This window comes from Magnolia sinica, chromosome 13 (assembly GCF_029962835.1).
Source record: "Magnolia sinica isolate HGM2019 chromosome 13, MsV1, whole genome shotgun sequence".
Classification (NCBI taxonomy): domain Eukaryota; kingdom Viridiplantae; phylum Streptophyta; class Magnoliopsida; order Magnoliales; family Magnoliaceae; genus Magnolia; species Magnolia sinica.
In genome coordinates, this window is record NC_080585.1 from 80,845,512 (window position 1) to 80,864,957 (window position 19,446).

The 19,446-nt window shown below is 38.6% G+C and overlaps 1 non-coding gene across 1 annotated transcript; it reads right to left on the bottom strand.

The window, feature by feature from the left end:
- Positions 1 to 6,206: 6,206 nt before the first annotated feature.
- LOC131224604 (small nucleolar RNA R71) lies at positions 6,207 to 6,313 on the bottom strand. Its single transcript, XR_009161075.1, has one exon. It is a non-coding gene; the product is annotated as a small nucleolar RNA R71 (small nucleolar RNA).
- Positions 6,314 to 19,446: the final 13,133 nt, after the last annotated feature.

Consider the following 19,446-nt stretch of genomic DNA (forward strand, 5'->3'; position numbering starts at 1 on the left):
ATGGAAAGAAAATGCAAAGAAAGGAGATCCAGCCATTGGTGTGGTCCCCCGCCACTATGGGGTCCACTATACACATCATACGTGATCAAGGTGGGTCCCACCCCCCCAAAATAGAAAAATCACGTAGAAAAGGAGGGTTTTGACCCTCCTATGCACTCACCTCAAGGGATGGATGGTTAGATCGGCTTGGATCGACAATCGGATGATCCACTAAGCTCCTCTTCACCCCTAACCTTCTCCAATCACTCTTTTCTTTTACTCTCTTGATCTTTTCAAATCCTCTCCCAATCTCTCTCTTTTCTCTTAATCTCTCCCCAAAATTTTCTTTCTTCTCTCCTTCTCTCTTAATCTCTCACTAATCTTTTTTTTCTCTCTTTCTCTCTCCCTAATTCTCTCCAATCTTGGTAGAAAATGGTAGAAATGAGGAGTGAGGGAGTTTTTGTGGTAGAGGTTTTTGGATTGATAGGGAATTATGAAAAGAGATGGGTACCAAAATCGTCCAAAGTACATACAAGTTCCACCCTGATATTTATATGCCATCCAATCTACTTATATGATTTGCCACACTAGGATGAATGGATTCCCCGAAAATTAGGATATTCCAAGACTCATCTTGGCCATATATAGTAAATTTAGCATGATTTGACACTATTCCTTGTGGCGTGGCCTTGATTTTTAGGATCCATCGTGAAAAATAGAAAGAGAACAGCAATAGAATGTTAAAAAAAAAAAAAATCTATAAAATCAGAAAAATCGCAATTTGTAAAATCAGAAAATCCCCAATTTGCAAAATCAGTAAATCCCCAATTTTAAAAGTTCGAAAATCCCCAAAATCCTAAAATCCCTAAATCCCCAATTTGGGGTCCATATTCAAATCTGTAAACCCTAAAATCTCCAGATCCTGAAATAAGGGTCCACATTCAAATCGGGAATCTACAAACTACTAACTCCCAAATTCCTAAATCGGCATTAATATTGAGAGAGATTAAGAGAAAGAGAGAGAAAGAAATACTTTCACTTATGTGAATCTGATTTATCCCGAGCTTCAAATCCACCTTTTCCATCAAGCGAGTCACCAGATTTTCACCATGAAGAGAGAGAGGAGAGAGAGAGATCGACAGGAAGAGAGAGAGGAGGGAGAGAGATCGACAGGAAGAGAGAGAGGGAGGAGAGATCTGTAGGAAAGGAGAGAGGAGAGCATATGAGAGAGGGAATGAAACAGAGACTAGTTAGGGCCGACGCCCTAACCAGTCCTCAAAAGCTCAAACGAGAGAGGGGGTCGGCGCCCTAATCTGCTCGTGAGGGACGCGGATTAGATACTGACAGGTTGAGTAGTGAGACTCGCTACTGAAGTGGTGTCACTAAGTTCTGTGGACCCCACTATGATGTATGTGTTGTATCCACAACGTCCATTCATTTGGATATATTATTTTAAGGCATGACCAGGAGAATGAGGCAGATCCATAGCTTTACTGGACCCCACCAAAGAAAACAGCGGGAAGATTGATGCCCACCGTTGAAACCTTCCTAAGGCCCACCATGATGTTTTTTCAAAATCCAACTTGTTCAAAAGTTAACAAAGACATTAAAGAAGGGAAAACACAAATATCAGCTTGATATAAAACTTTTGTGGACTTTAGAAGGTTTTAATGGTGGTGTTACTCTCCCAACTGTCTTCTCTGGTGGGGTCCACTGGAGCTTTGGATGTGACTTATTCTTTGGATCTTACCCTAAAATGATCTCTCCAGATGGATGGACGGTGTGGATACAAAACATATATCATGGTGGGGCCCACAGAACTTGGTGACGTCACTTCAATAGTAGCCTCTCTACTCAACTTGTCAGTAGCCCATCCACGCTCGTGAGAGAGGGGGCTGGGTGACATCAGCAAGTTATGTGGGTCCTATCATGAGGTATGTGTTATATCCAAACCGTCCATCCATATGGCGAGCTCGTCGTAAGGCTTGAGACAAAAAATAAGACAAATCTAACTATCAAGTGGACCACACTGAAAAAGCAGTGGGGGATTGAATGTTTACCATTGAAACCCTTTTAGGGGCCATAAAAGTTTTGGATCAAGCTGATCTTTGTATTTTCCCTTCATCAGGGCATGTATGATCTAATCAACAGATTGGATGTCAAATAAACAGTACTGTGGGCCTTAAGAGGATTTTATTGGTGGATATCTAATCAATATTATTTTCCTATGATGTGGTCCACCTTAGGTTTATATCCCTATCATTTTTTCGATCAAGCCCTAAAATGAACGGTAAAAATGGATGAACATAATGGATGAAATACATACATCATGGTGAGGCCCACATAGCATCGAATACTAGCCAACGGGCGGGTGGCAGGGGAGTAGCCAATCTGTTCCCATCAATGCTGGTATTTATGGTGTGGTCCATTTAATCTTTAGATATGATTCATTTTTTGAATAATTCTCTGCAATGATCTTGAAAAATGGATGAACAGTATGGGCTGATCCCAAATCTTCGGTAAATGTTGAGGGTCGAATATTGCATAGCAGACCCCGATTACTACCCGATTTTACGTACACGATAATGCCTATATTATAATTTAATCGTGTTTTTGTTGTAGGATGTAATAAGGAGCTTTGATTGAAAAAGAGTATTAAAAGCATGGATTTAACGCTCTGAAGTCACCAGAGCAAGGAATGGACTCCAGGGGACCGAGATCGATGGATATACACGCCAGAGATCCGAGAAAATTGAGAAACTGAAGCTCAAATGGCTTGAAAGTTAGTCAGAATGCAAGATCAAAGGGTTTCCACCATCCACTCGGCTCGTAACTTCATACATGGCCTGAGGACCATAAATTAACCGTACACGTTAAATTTCAGCCATTAGATCCTCGTGGAAGTGGCCCAACAGAGAGATCAGAGGACGTTAGCCATTAAAGAGCATCTTGGCAATCCATGAGCGATTAAGGCTCAAACTTAGGTGTTAGAAAGAGCAAGAAAAATAACAAATCCTAGTGAAATTTTGTGTCATTTACATGGTGCAATCAGGAGATACTGACGGCAGAAGATATAACAAAAGAGAAGGGTAAATCTGTAAATAGATGTGCCATGCATGGTATGCGTGAAGCAAATTGTATTTTTAACGGTGAATATTGTTCATACATCGGTTAAGCGTGTGGCCCACCCTGAAGTCAGATCTGCTTTAAACTAGAGGCCATGGGCCAACACTATGTACAGGAGCTTGATGGAGGGAGTGGATTTCTAGGACAGGCATCACAGTGGACCCCACCAGTTTTTTGCGCAAAATGTCCAAACAGAGACTTTCGCATGTCCAGTGACGGACATGGTCTCACCGGCTAATCACAGTGGGCCACATCCATCGCCCAAACGGACGATCTGAACCATCTATTTTCTCCATGGGGTGGCCAAGACCCTGTCCAATGTCTTCTTCTGTTCCCATGCGTGCACACACATGTAACTCATGATCAAATGCAAGACGGACGACTAGAAGATCTGGTACCATGGGCCGCATCAAACTCGAGACAAATCAGCCTGTCCCAAATGGTTTTTCGAGGAGAACGCAATGGACGTGGTGGATTTCTCGTCTGATACTGATTTTGGACCCCACCAACATCACAGCACGAGTCGCGCAGGCTCTGTTTCGCAACAGAGCCTGTGGTCGAATGTTGTGGGCCACCCTCTGCATTGATCAGTCCGATCTGGACCATTCAGTGGACTCCAAAGGGCCCTGTAACCATCGCCTAGGTAGCAGAATCCCAGAAGGCATTGAGAAGACGATTTCCAACCGTCTAAATGTGGGTCGGACGGTGGAGTGAAAAAGCCTATGGACCACACTGTAATCAGTCAAGAACCGTCCTTTCCCGACTAGTTTCTCGCCATGCTTCCAATGAACGGAGTAGATTTCTCCGTTAACTTCAATAATAGGCCCCACCAATCAATCAGCGCAAACACAGTAAAGAATTACGCCTGCATAAGAAAACTTACGCATGAAGTTTTTTTCAGCCGACCCTCACAACTACAAAAGGAAGAGAGAGGGAGGGAGAGAGGCATTCAATTCCAGGAGGAAGATTGAAGATTGAAACAAGAAGACAGGGAGAAGAGAGGAGAAGTTTTTTTCTTTACTTTAATTTCTTTACTGTGTTTTTTTTTCTCTTTCTCTTGTTTATTAGTTTATTTTAGCCCATTCATGTGTGGCTAAACTCCTTAGCTAGGGCTAAGTGGTGAAGCCTGTAGCGAGATGGGAGACTACTTTATGCTTTTAATGTGAATGCATGAACTGAATTTGTTTTTAGTTGATTATGAAAGGAATGTTTTTAGTCTTTAATGGTCTGTTGTGACTGAAATTACAATGGGTCTACAATGGCTTTGAATATTTCCTTTTTCCCTTTTGATGTTATGACGTCAGGAAGCCCTGTTGTTCACCATCGTCTCCTGGGCATGGTAGGATGATGGTACCCTTCCTAACCTTCATAGCATGTTGATTGGTTGGTGATTAGTTTAATTCTGTTGTTAACTTTATTTCCTGGGCATGGTTTGGTGATGGAATCCATTCTAATTCATATATCTTTCACTTCTTGACGACTATATCAAAGGAAGTTCAGTTTAAATTCCATAATTCTTGATGCAGGCATATGATCTCCCTGATCTCAACAAGTGAATCCTCCGAATCCCTAGTTTCCTTCCTCTGAATTCCTTAAGTTCTACATTAATCTCTCACCATTATTCATCACTTTATATTGGATTTAGATTTCATCTTAAGCTAGTTCTATTTCTACCTAGTTTCAGATAACGTACAAGTTTCAGTCCCTTGGGATTCGACCTCGGTCTCACCGAGTTTATTACTACATCACAACCCTATACTTGAGGAGTGAACAAGTTTTTGGCGCCGTTGCCGGGGATTGACGGTTACGTTTTTCTGAAATTAATTAGTTTTAGAATTAGGTTAGGATTAGGATTTTACTAATTTTAGGTTAAAGGTTTTTATTTTATTTTATTTTTAGAAACTAACTTGTTTCCATGTTTTGTAGGATCCTGACATAAGTTCCTAAATTGGTAATTCCTTCCTAATTTCTCTACTTTTTCCACTTTTAAAATTAGGGTTTAAATTTTAGAAATCTTCTAATTCTAGTATTTTCCTATTTGTAGGAAATAGTTTATTTTTAGAAATTTTCCTCTTTTGTTTTTAGAAACTAGGTTAGTTATTTCCCTTTTTAAAAATTAACTTTCTATTTTTATTTTTAGTAACTTTCTAATTGTAGAATTTTAGTTTAGAAACTAACCTTCCTATTTTGTAGGCCTTTAAGATAGAAATTTCTAATTCGGTAAGCTCCTTCTCTACTTTCTATTTTTCAGTTCTCTTTTAGTAATTTACTTTCTGGTTTAGGACTTTCCTAATTTATTTTAAAAATTTCCACTTTCTTTTAGGAATTCCTTCTTTTAGAAATCAGTTTACTGCTATCTTTCCTTTAAAGGATTGTTCTTCTTTTCTTTTTAGAATCTGACTTGTTTGTTTTCTTTTGCAGGTCCTTAACTTAGGGGCTTCAATTTGGTAATTTCTTTCCAACTCTTCACCTCTTTCTTTTTAGATTTTCTTTTCCTTTCTTAGGATTAGGCTTTGAATTTGATTGAGGGCTTCGAGTGTTTCATGCCCAAGTGGGCCCGTGACAACACTCGACGTCTCTTGACTGAAGGAGGATTGGTTGAGGGGTTGACTATCCATCGCAGGACTAGACACCGCTCGAAATCCCCTGAGTTAACTGAAGTTATAGCTGAAGACCAACCTCCTCTACTTCCACCTAGGGTGGAGGATACCCAAGATGAGAATGAGGTGCATCAGGCACCCCCGCCTCATACTTTACGAGATTATCTACAACCGGCGGGAGTGAGTACGCCCTCATGCATGATTTTTCCTGAAAACACAGGACAAATGGACATCAAGCCAGGAGTTATCCAACTCCTTCCCAAATTCCATGGACTTGAATCAGAAAGTCTATATTTACATTTGAAAGAGTTCGATGAGATTATAGCTACATTATGTTTTCCTAATGTATCTGAGGATACAATTAGGCTGAAACTCTTTCCTTTTTCCTTAAAAGAGAAAGCTAAGACGTGGTTACATTCACTGCGTCCTATATCCATTGGCACATGGAACGACATGCAGAGGGAATTCATAAAAAAATTCTTCCCACATCATAAAACAATTACCCTCAGAAAAGCGATCATGAACTTTGCCCAAAAGGAAGATGAAACATTCTTCCAATGTTGGGAAAGGTTCAAAGATTTGGTCAGTTCATGCCCACAACACGGATTTGAAACATGGCGCATTACAAATTTTTTCTATGATGGACTGACATCTTCTATGCACCAAATGGTCGAGACAATGTGTAATGGAGAGTTCATTAATAAAGATGTTGACGAGGTATGGGACTACCTCGACAGTCTGGCTGAAAAAACACAATCTTGGGACTATTACCCAAAATCAAACATCACGTCTAGGCCGACTCAATTAAAGGAGAAAGATGGATTATATCTCTTGAAAGAAGAGGATGATCTCAAGTGTAAAGTGACTACGCTCATAAGGAAAGTTGAGGCCATGGAAGGAAAGAAGGATAAGGTTAATGAAATTGTTTGCGGCATCTGTGATTGCAACATTCATACAACTGAAAATTGTCCTACAATACCCGCCTTCCGAGGAGTGTTGAATGAACAAGCTAATGCCGTAAACAACTATCAAAGACCTTTTACTGGACCTAACTCCAATACATACAATCCTGGTTGGAAAAATCATCCAAACTTTAGTTGGAGGAATGGACAAACGGCTACTCCTCCAGGTTTCTTCAATCAAAATCCAAATCAAGTGAAACCTTAAGAGGAACCGGTTCAAAATTCCATACAAGAGCTGGCTCAAGCAATGCGGGAAATTACAGATTTTATGCAAAAGATAGATTCTCGTATGACGGTTATAGAAAAGGGGATGCTTCCTGTACAACCTTTCCCCAATCCTAAACCACAGTACGAGATTAATGATCTCAGCTCTTCAAATCAGACAGGGCACGCTAAATCCATCACCACTCTTAGGAGTGGAAAGATCATTGATAAAACTCTTCCGGTTAGGCCTGAAAAGCCTCAAGAACCAGAAGAGGACCACAATGATGGATCCAGTGATGCCCCACAAAAATTAGAACCAGAACTTCTAGAGAAGTCGGTTGCTCCGTTCCCCCAACGGTTGGTTTCACCAAAACCTCTCTCTAACTCTCAAGATATTCTAGAGGTATTAAAACAAGTGAAAGTCAACATTCCTCTACTTGATGTCGTGAAACAGATACCTTCATATGCCAAATTTCTGAAAGACTTATGCACGACCAAAAGACGGCAAAGTATTCAAAAGAAAATTTTCTTGACTGAGAAAGTGAGTGCTATCCTGAAGCAAGACGTGCCACAGAAATTCAAGGATCCCGGTAGCCCAACCATATCATGTGTAATCGGGAACCATCGAATTGATCACGCATTTCTTGACTTAGGAGCGAGCGTTAATCTGATTCCCTACTCGGTATACAAACAGTTAGGTTTAAGTGAATTAAAACCCACCCTAACAACACTACAACTTGCTGATCGCTTTGTTCGTGTACCAAGAGGGATAATTGAGGATGTGTTGGTCCAAGTTGATAGATTTTACTACCCTGTAGATTTTATTATCCTGGACACCGAACCCATCAATAACATAAGCACTCAGATCTCCGTCATTCTTGGCTGCCCATTCCTTGCCACTTCAAATGCAATTATCAATTGCAAGAATGGTGTCATGACTATGTCTTTTGGGAATATGACATTGGAGTCAAATATCTTTTTCAATAACGGCAGAAACTTAGAGGAGGATGACGATTTCTATGACATTAACATGATTGACTCTTTAATGGAAGATACAACACCTCTAACCTTATCCTCCGACCATCTAGAGACGTGCCTGGCCCACTCCCATGATTTTGATGATGACATGATTAGGGAGACGTGCGTCTTGCTTAATACTGCACCGTTACTTGAAGTTAGCCGGTGGAGGCCACAATTTGAAGAATTGCCACAAACCGATGTAGTGCCTCTACCGTCTAACCTCAAGCCGCCGAAGCTTGACCTAAAACCTTTGCCCTCTGATTTGAAATATGCCTATTTAGGTCAAGATGAGACATACCCGGTGGTGATCTCCGCCCACCTGGAGAAAGAACAGGAGAGTATGCTTATATCAACTCTCATTGAGCATAAAGGAGCCCTGGGATGGACGATAGCGGACCTCAAGGGAATCGATCCCTCGATTTGCACTCACCGTATATATCTTGAGGATAATGTAAAAACCGCTTGGCAGCCACAACGTAGACTAAATCCAAACATGAAGGAAGTGGTTAAGGCCGAGGTTCTTAAACTATTGGACGTAGGTATCATATACCCTATATCTGATAGTCAATGGGTGAGTCCAACTTAAGTGGTCCCTAAGAAGTCCGAAATCACCATCGTAGCCAATGCCAATAATGAACTCATGCCAACTAGAGTCACTACTGGTTGGAGAATGTGCATTAACTACAGGAAGTTGAATACCGTCACGAGAAAATACCACTTTCCTTTACCATTCATTGATCAGATCCTGGAAAGGTTAGCTAGTCATTCCTATTACAGTTTCCTTGACGGGTATTCGGGCTACAACCAGATAGAGATAGCCCCTGAAGACCAGGAAAAGACCACATTTACATGTCCCTACGGCACCTTTGCCTACCGAAGGATGCCATTCGGACTATGTAATGCCCCTGCCACCTTTCAGCAATGTATGCTTAGTATCTTTTCTGATATGGTGGGGCAATATCTAGAGGTATTCATGGACGATTTCTCTGTTTATGGTCCATCTTTCAGCAAGTGCTTGGAAAGTCTTAAATGTGTGCTGAAAAGATGTGAAGAAAAGAACTTGGTACTTAATTCGGAGAAGTGCCATTTCATGGTTCAAAAGGAAATTTTCCTTGGGCATATCATCTCGTCCAAGGGAATCAAGGTAGATAAGGTAAAAATCGATCTTATCTCTAACCAACCTCCACCCAAGAACATCAGAGACGTGCGATCCTTCTTAGGACACGCAGAATTTTACAGGCGATTCATAAAGGACTTTAGTCTTCTCTCTCATCCTTTATGTAATCTTCTTCAAAAGGATGCTCCGTACGAGTGGACTGAGCAATGCCAGGAAGCTTTCACCAAGCTTAAGGGCACGTTAACCACTGCACCTATCATGCAGCCACCCGATTGGAGCCTTCCTTTTGAGCTTATGTGCGACGCTTCTGATTATGCTCTTGGGGTGGTCCTAGGCCAGAGAAAAGATAAGTGGCCCTACATCATTCATTACGCAAGTAGAACTTTAAATTCTGCCCAGGTGAACTACTCGACTATGGAAAAAGAACTCTTAACTGTAGTGTTCGCCTTGGACAAATTTAGGTCCTACTTGATCAGATCCAAGATCATTATTTACACAGATCATGTGGCACTTAAGTATCTTCTTTCTAAGAATGATTCTAAGCCCCGTTTGATATGATGGATCCTTCTACTCCAAGAATTTAATTTGAAAATTAAAGATAAAAAGGGAGTAGAGAATGTAGTGGCCGATCACCTTTCTCGCCTTAATACCTCTGATTTCCTTGAGGTGACCCATATCAATAATATGTTCCCTGAGGAACAACTGTTTAGAGTCTCCCATTCTCCTTGGTTCGCTGATATTACTAATTATCTTGCTACAGGTGCCATACCGACACAGTTGACTGCGCAAGATAAGAAGAAATTTTTCACCGAGGTGCGCAACTTTTTCTAGGATGATCCTTATTTATTTAAATATTGCCCAGACCAAATTCTAAGGAGATGTGTACCAGACGATGAGCATCAGAGCGTCATCTCCTTCTGTCACTCACAGGCCTGTGGTGGTCACTTTTCTGCTAAAAAGACCACGGCCAAGATTCTGCAGTATGGCTTTTACTGGCCCACTATGTTTAGAGACACTCATGAGTTTTGCAAAGCTTGTGAGCGTTGCCAGAAATTGAGAGCATTGTCCCGTCGAAATATGATGCCTTTGAATCCCATCCTTATCATTGAAGCATTTGATTGCTGGGGCATCGATTTCATGGGACCATTCCCCCAATCATTTGAAAATCTGTATATTTTGCTCGCCATGGATTATGTCACTAAATGGGTTGAAGCGATTTTATGTCGAACTAATGACCATCGCACGGTTATTAAATTCCTAAAAGAAAACATCCTTTCTCGATTCGGAACGCCTCGAGATCATTAGTGATGGGGGCTCACACTTTTGTAATAGATCGTTCGAGAGCTTAATGAAGAAATACGGTATCTCTCATAAGGTGAGCACCCCGTACCACCCACAGACAAGTGGGCAAGCTGAGATTTTTAATAGGAAAATTAAACACATTTTGGAGAAAACAGTTAACCCTGACCGTAAGGATTAGTCAATCCGATTGACCGATGCCTTATGGGCATACCGTACTGCGTTTAAAACCCCTATTGGAATGTCTCCCTTTAGACTTGTCTATGGGAAAGCTTGTCACTTGCCTGTGGAGCTGAAACATAAAGCGTACTGGGCGATCAAAAATCTTAATTTCAATTTGGATAACGCTGGCTCACTACGCAAACTTCAATTGAATGAACTTGAGGAAATCCGGAATGATGCATACGATAATTCGAGAATTTACAAGGACAAGATGAAAGCATTTCATGACCAACACATTTTACGAAAATCATTCACGCCTAGTCAGAAGGTCTTTTTGTACAATTCTCGATTACATCTCTTTCCGGGTAAGCTTCGATCTCGTTGGACTGGCCCTTACATTGTTGTTACTGTTTTTCCTCATAGGGCCGTTGAGATAAGAGATCCCGACAATGGCAAGGAGTTTAAAGTCAATGGACATCGATTGAAACCATTTGTCGAGAAATTTGATTCAGAGGACATGTCCATGCCCCTGACTGCTCCTGTTTACCAGGATTGATCTCCTAATCTGATGGAGGTATAGGTAGGTTTATCGCTTTCATAGGACTAGGGTAGTTGCTTTATTTGTCTGGCTGAAGACGGTAAATATTGCGCTCCTGGGAGGCAACTCAGCTCTTCATTTCGTTTTTATCATTAGTTAGTTCAATGTTTGTGGGTAACATTACTACAAACCCTCACGAGACTACAACTCGTCCACTAGGGGCAACCTAGGGGTTTAAAGGCTTGTTGCATACGCTAAATGGAATCGAGAGCACCTACGAAAGTGGTATAGGTAGAATTTTATTTTTGTTATTTTTGTGTTGCTTTCTCTCTCGTGCTGACCGACGCCCATGCTGCGATCTCTTGGAAAGTGTCTCTCAATTCATCATCCAGGTACTATCTTCCCATCACTTTATATTCACTTTTCGTTGTCCCCAGTGCATTGCACACTCATATCTTTTACATTGAGGACAATATAGATTTTAGGTTGGGGGTGGGAGATTAGGTGACCTAATCAGCATTTTCTTGGTCTTGAACAAAAGTTGTGAAAATTTTTAATTTTTCTGGACTTTCATGTGAATTTGAAGGGATTTTGACAGCCATCTAGGGCACTTGGAATTTCAAGATACATGATGTTGGAAATTTAAGATGCTTGGATTCAGTATCTATAAGATTGCATAATTAAGTTGAATTGTTAATCCAGAATTAGAAGTTGTACACTTTGATTGAGTTATGATCTCACATGTCACATCTCGCTTTCCCATTAAGGTTTCAGTTTGATATTGAAGGATTTACTTGGTACTCACTAAGCATGAAAGGAACCGGCCTGAGAAAATTAAAAGGATTGGGTGAATAATCTTCACCATAGGTTTGCTCCCTATAGGTGAAGGTTCAATTTTCCAAAGTAGCCGGCGGAAAGGGGTGGGCAATGGTCTTCATCATAGGTTTGCTCCCTATAGGTGAAGATTTGATTCCTCCCCTTGGCGGTATTTTAATGATATATATATATATATATATATATCAAAGGTCGATTAATGAAAAGATGATCCGTGAGGAAAGTTTTAGTTATTATGAATTATCTTAGTATTTACCGATAATATCATGAAATTAAGAAGTGAACCTTAATGATAAACTAAGATTACACGATACACCCATGGAACTCAATATTTAACATTATTCTGATAAATGGATTAATACTTTAAACTCGACTATGAAGTTATCATGAGCTCGAGTCCAGGAGATAGTAATGCCCAACATTCATGAATCATAGAATTTTAGGATCTGGATTGTTTTTCAAAAATCATTCGATTTTATAGAAATTGTCCTGTAATTCTCAACTTATTTTCCGCATAATTCGCTCGGGACTAGCAAAATGCTGGTTGGGGGTTGTGTTGAGGGTCGAATATTGCATAGCAGACCCCAATTACTGCCCGATTTTACGTACATGATAATGCCTAATATTATAATTTAATCATGTTTTTGTTGTAGGATGTAATAAGGAGCTTTGATTGAAAAAGAGTATTAAAAGCATGGATTTAACGCTCCGAAGTCACCAGAGCAAGGAATGGACTCCAGGGGACCGAGATCGATGGATATACACGCCAAAGATCCGAGAAAATTGAGAAACTGAAGCTCAAGTGGCCTGAAAGTTAGTTAGAATGTAAGATCACAGGGTTTCCACCATCCACTCGGCTCGAAACTTCATACATGGCTTGAGGACCATAAATTAACCGTACACGTCAAATTTCAGCCATTAGATCCTCGTGGAAGTGGCCCAACAGAGAGATCAGAGGACGCTAGCCATTAAAGAGCATGTTGGCAATCCATGAGCGATTAAGGCTCAAACTTAGGCGTTAGAAAGAGCATGAAAAATAACAAATCCTAGTGAAATTTTGTGTCATTTGCATGGTGCAATCAGGAGATACTGACGGCAGAAGATATAACAAAAGAGAAGGGCAAATCTGTAAATAGATGTGCCATGCATGGCATACGTGAAGCAAATTGTATTTTTAACGGTGAATGTTGTCCATACATCGGTTAAGCGTGTGGCCCACCCTGAAGTCAGATCTGCTTTAAACTAGAGGCCATGGGCCAACACTACGTACAGGAGCTGATGGAGGGAGTGGATTTCTAGGACAGGCATCACAGTGGACCCCACCAGTTTTTTGCGCAAAATGTCCAAACAGAGACTTTCGCACGTCTAGTGACGGACGTACTCTCACCGGCTAATCATAGTGGGCCACATCCATCACCCAAACGGACGATCTGAACCATCTATTTTCTCCATAGGGTGGCCAAGACCCTGTCCAATGTCTTCTTCTGTTCCCATGCGTGCACACACATGTAACTCATGATCAAATGCAAGACGGACGACTAGAAGATCTGGTACCATGGGCCGCATTAAACTCGAGACAAATCAACCTGTCCCGAACGGTTTTCCGAGGAGAACGCAATGGACATGGTGGATTTCTCGTCTGATACTGATTTTGGACCCCACCAACATCACAGCACGAGTCGCGCAGGCTCTGTTTCGCAACAGAGCCTGTGGTCGAATGTTGTGGGCCACCCTCTGCATTGATCAGTCCGATCTGGACCATTCAGTGGACTCCAAAGGGCCCTGTAACCATCGCCTAGGTAGCAGAATCCCAGAAGGCATTGAGAAGACGATTTCCAACCGTCTAAATGTGGGTCGGACGGTGGAGTGAAAAAGCCTATGGACCACACTGTAATCAGTCAAGAACCGTCCTTTCCCGACTAGTTTCTCGCCACGCTTCCAATGAACGGAGTAGATTTCTCCATTAACTTCAATAATAGGCCCCACCAATCAATCAGCGCAAACACAGTAAAGAATTACGCCTGCATAAGAAAACTTATGCATGAAGTTTTTTTCAGCCGACCCTCACAACTACAAAAGGAAGAGAGAGGGAGGGAGAGAGGCATTCAATTCCAGGAGGAAGATTGAAGATTGGAATGTGAAGACAGGGAGAAGAGAGGAGAAGTTTTTTTCTTTACTTTAATTTCTTTGCTGTGTTTTTTTTTTCTCTTTCTCTTATTTATTTGTTTATTTTAGCCCATTCATGTGTGGCTAAACCCCTTAGCTAGGGCTAAGAGGTGAAGCCTGTAGCGAGATGGGAGACTACTTTATGCTTTTAATGTGAATGCATGAACTGAATTTATTTTTAGTTGATTATGAAAGGAATGTTTTTAGTCTTTAATGGTCTGTTGTGACTGAAATTACAATGGGTCTGCAATGGCTTTGAATATTTCCTTTTTCCCTTTTGATGTTATGACGTCAGGAAGCCCTGTTGTTCACCATCGTCTCCTGGGCATGGTAGGATGATGGTACCCTTCCTAACCTTCATACCATGTTGATTGGTTGGTGATTAGTTTAATTCTGTTGTTAACTTTATTTCCTGGGCATGGTTTGGTGATGGAATCCATTCTAATTCATATACCTTTCACTTCTTGACGACTATATCAAAGGAAGTTCAGTTTAAATTCCATAATTCTTGATGCAGGCATAAGATCTCCCTGATCTCAACAAGTGGATCCTCTGAATCCCTAGTTTCCTTCCTCTAAATTCCTTAAGTTCTACATTAATCTCTCACCATTATTCATCACTTTATATTGGATTTAGATTTCATCTTAAGCTAGTTCTATTTCTACCTAGTTTCAGATAACGTATAAGTTTCAGTCCCTTGGGATTCGACCTCTGTCTCACCGAGTTTATTACTACATCACAACCCTATACTTGGGGAGTGAACAGTAAATCCAAAACTCAAGTGGACCACGCCACACGAAACAATGTGGAATAATGATTTCCACCATTGATACCTTCCTTGGGCTCACAGTAACGTTTATTTTCCATCCAACCTATTCATAATATCAAATATATATGAATGAAGAGAAAACACAAACATCAGCTTGATCCAAAACTTCTATGGCCTCCAAGAATTTTTCAATGGTAGAGGTTCAATCACACTATTTCATGTGGTGTGGTCCACTTGAGCTTTGGATATGCTTCATTTTTGTTCTTTAGATCTCAAATCATCTGTTAACATGGATAAACGGAGTGGATAAAATAAATAAATGACGGCGGACCCCACAGAGTTTACTCTGGTAAGGGTAATGACTAACTCACCTAAATGTAGAGGGGTTTTCTTAAAACATTCTTAATCATATATTGGACTTGACTTAATGTGATTCATATGTCCAATGCACTCATTATGTGTGTCCCACTTAGATGAGGTGTCAGACCAAGTTTTAGCTGCATCCAAAACTCATGTGGGCCCCACCAAGTGCTTTTATATTTTTTAAGATGTCTTGACATGGTTTTAGATGGTATGACCCACCTGAGTTTCGTTTACGGATAATTTTTTAGATATCTCATAACCTAAAATGGACACATTAAATGCACGGTGTTAATGTTCGACATACATCATGATGGGGCCCACAAAACTTATTAACATCAATTCGTAGGTTCTCGCGAGGTCAATAAGTTGGGTTACAATTTAGACAATAATATTTAGCCCATTATATATATATATAGTCCATTCACTCTATTTTATTGACCAATACCCTCAATTTGACTAGTTACTTGCCCCAATCAGGCTAGCTACATGTGAGAAAGGTATTGGGAATACAAGATTGATCAACAATTTGAGTGATATTTGAATTAAACATATGAAGTTATTTACTATTCAATCTAGACTATTTCGATTGTCCAAAAATGGTTAAATGTTCAATTACTGGATGTGCCTAATAATTTATTAAAAAAAAAAATTCACAAATAAATTGCAATTTCCATTTAAAAATAACATTTTTTTTCACAACGTATATTTTTTTACTCTTAATTTTTCTTTGAAAACTTTTAACAAAATATCATTTGTATTATAAAATATTTCAAAAAATAAATTAAAATACAAATTCTGAATTTTTTTTTTCAAAATATCTTAAATTATCACAATTTTTAAATTTTTTTTCCCAAAAATTCCAAAATGCCAATTTTTTTCTTCAAAAGCATCATGTTGTTTTCAACTTTTCAATTTTTTTTTAAAATTATATATATATTTTCAAAATCTTAGTGTTTTTATAAATAACTTTTTCTTTTAATTTCGAATTTTGAACATTTTCAATTATTTTTCAAAATCACAAAATTTTTCAACTTAATTATTTTTTTTTTCAAAATGTTTGTTTTTTGATAAAGTATTGATTTTTTAATATCATTTTATTTTAAAATTTTCAATTCTTTTTCACTTCTCCATTTTTTTAAAAGCATTTTATTCGAACTTGTCAATTTTTATTGAACTTCACTTTTTTTTTTCTTCAAATTTCAAACTCTCATTTTCTTTTTAAAAATATTTTCATTTTTCAACATTGTGAAAATTTTCACATTTTTAAAAATATTTTTAATTTTCTATTTCAGGATATTATTTTTTCTCAAAATCAAATGCTTTTTTTCTTTTCAAATTTATCAACTTTATTAAATATTCTTTTTTGTTCCCACAAAATAGATTTTTATTAAATCACGATTTTTATTTTTTTAAAATCTAATTTTTTTCTCAAACATTGTTAAAAATTTTAAACTTTTCAATATTCTTTTTCATGTGATATTACAAATCATTTAAATATTAGTTTTAAATTAAAAAAATAAAAAAAAAAATTCCACTCATTTAATATAAAAACAAAATAAATTTTCTTTTTGCATTCAATCAATTGTTAGAAAATCATCTGAGATACAAATATGTACAATTGAACTACTTAAATTCTATTAAAAAACAATTATTAGACTACAAAGAAGCTTAATTTTTCATCATATTCTTAAAAAATTGAAAAAAAAATTGCAAAGCAAAAGTCCTTTTATGACGGAACATGATCCATTGCAAAAGTAACTAAAAAGGCGCCATTTGGTATTTTGGGCGAGAATTTGCAACTGTACGTTTTTCATCGCCCAATCAAAATTTACGACGGATTTCATCCGTCGCCTAGTTATGACAAACAAAAATCCATCGTAAATCAGATTTTAGCGACGGATTTTGGTTCGTTGCTAAATTCCGCGATGTTTGGACTACGGATATTCGAGAAAGACGAGCTTACCGACGGACTTTTTCCATTCGCAACTGATTAAATCCGTCGTTAAACTAAGAGATTTTCGTCCGTCGCAAAAATACATCACAAATTGCCCATTTTGGCATAGTGACAATAGTATACATGTTGCATACAAAATTCAACTGAAAACATCTCACATACAGTTACATATACTTACAGTTTATACAGTTATAAATCCCAAATTTATAGCATGAATCGTCAAACTAGATATCAGATACAAGAAGCAGACATGAACTGCATACTAGGTATTAGTTACAAGAGGCAGAGATGGATTGCATACAAGATATCAACTAGAATAAATAGATATTGATTGAAAATAGATACAAGAAACCAATAAAATGCTTAGAGTTACATCGTACACATTTAAGGTAAGAAGCATTGGACCAAATATCAGTTATAAGAAGTAAATTAGGATATGACAACTCCAAAGTAGGGTATCACAGCCTCAAAAATTTTAAATTTCAAAATCGAATATCAGTTATACATCTAAAGTAGGAAGCATCAAACCAGATATCAATTACAAGAAGTAGATTAGGGTACACAATCCCCAAATTAGGGTATCACAGTCCTATAAATCTCTAATTTCAAAACCCCCAAATTCAAAGTGGGAGTAGGGTACCAAAACTCCCGATTTTAAAAATCCAAAATTTGATGTGGGATTAGGGTGCCAAAATTTCCAAATTCAAAACCCCAAAACTCAAAAGCCCTAAATTCAACATGGGATTAGGGTACTAAAATCCCCAAATGTAAAATGAGATTAAGGTACCATAATCCCTAAATTTGGACAAGGGGTTTTTCCCCAAGGGACCACCTTCATTTTCTTAGTGCGTGCTTGAGTCGTCATGTCCCATGCACCCAACACATTATGCTACAAAGAAATCAAAAGGTCCAAATGGCCCCTGCAAGCATAGTAAAAAATTACAAATCTCGAAAGCGACATGTTGCCAGTGTTAGATACGGTGATATTTGCAAATCCAAAAACCGTGTGCAGCAAGCTGTTAGATTAGATTTTTTTTTCTTCTAAGATTAGATTGCTAGTTATGTAGATTTCTTTCTAGATTTCTCTGAATTATTTTTTCTTTATTTAGCTACCCCTAGGATGAATCTAGACAGGGATAGTTTAGTAATTTCACACAATAAGAAAGCCTATAAATAGGCAGCAGTGTAATACGATTTTCTCATTCCAATAAAGACAGTTGCTGTTCTCTCTTCTTCTTCTTCCAAAAGTTGCTGATTTTTGTTTCATGGTGGCTGCAGCCACATGTCAGCAGGAAGCTGGGTTTTAGACCCAACAAAGTGGTATCAAAGCGACTGATCCTTGGGCCTCATCAGAAAAAAGTAGGTCTTGCACTACCAGTTTTGGGTCTGCAAATACCCAACAACAAATCAGCCGTGAGGAGGCTGAACTGCATTCCTTCTTCATCTTTGTTTTTTCTGTCCAGATTGTGTTTGAAATGTCCAGATTTTTTGCTTGTAAAATCTATCAAGCCTACTATTTAGGTTTTGTTTGAAACGTTAGTTGTGGTGGGCCCATAACCCACAAGTCCCATTTTTTTAGAAAAAGTTTCCAGCAAAAATCTGTTTTAAAAAAAAAAATCAGATTGAAAAAAATCAGATTGCAGCAAAAAAAATCTGTTTTTTCAAAAAAAATCAGATTGTAGCAAAAATCTGTTTTTAAAAAAAAAATCAGATTGGAAAAAATCTGCTTTTTCAAAAAAATTCAAAAAAACAGATTTCAGCACACAAAAAAAAAAAAAAAATCTCTTCTTCTAGTCCATCCTTAAAAAAAAAAAGAAATAGAAAAAATGGCTAGCACAATCCAGCCGTAGGTTCCTAAGTTGTCAAAGGACAACTATGAAAAATGGTGCATCCAAATGAAGGCATTGTTCGGGTCGCAAGAATTATGGGAAATCATCACGGATGGGTATGAAGAACCCACTATGGAAGAAGAAGCCGTCTTCACCAATGAAGAAAAGATCACTCTAAAAAATCAGAGGAAGAGAGACAATAAAGCTTTGTTTCTCCTCTATCAAGGGTTGGATGAATCTACCTTCGAAAAGATTGCTGAAGCAATATCAAGCAAGCAAGCATGGGATACCATTGGCACCATCTTCAAGGGTGTAGATCGAGTGAAGCGGATTCGCCTTCAAACATTAAGAGCCGAGTTTGAAGCAACTCACATGAAGGAAGGTGAGAATATTACTGATTATTTTTCACGTTTGCTTGTAATTGTTAATAATTTGAAAAGAAATGGTGAAAAGATTGAAGATGTCCGAGTTATTGAAAAGATACTTCGATCCCTCACAACCAAGTTTGAGCATGTGGTTGTGGC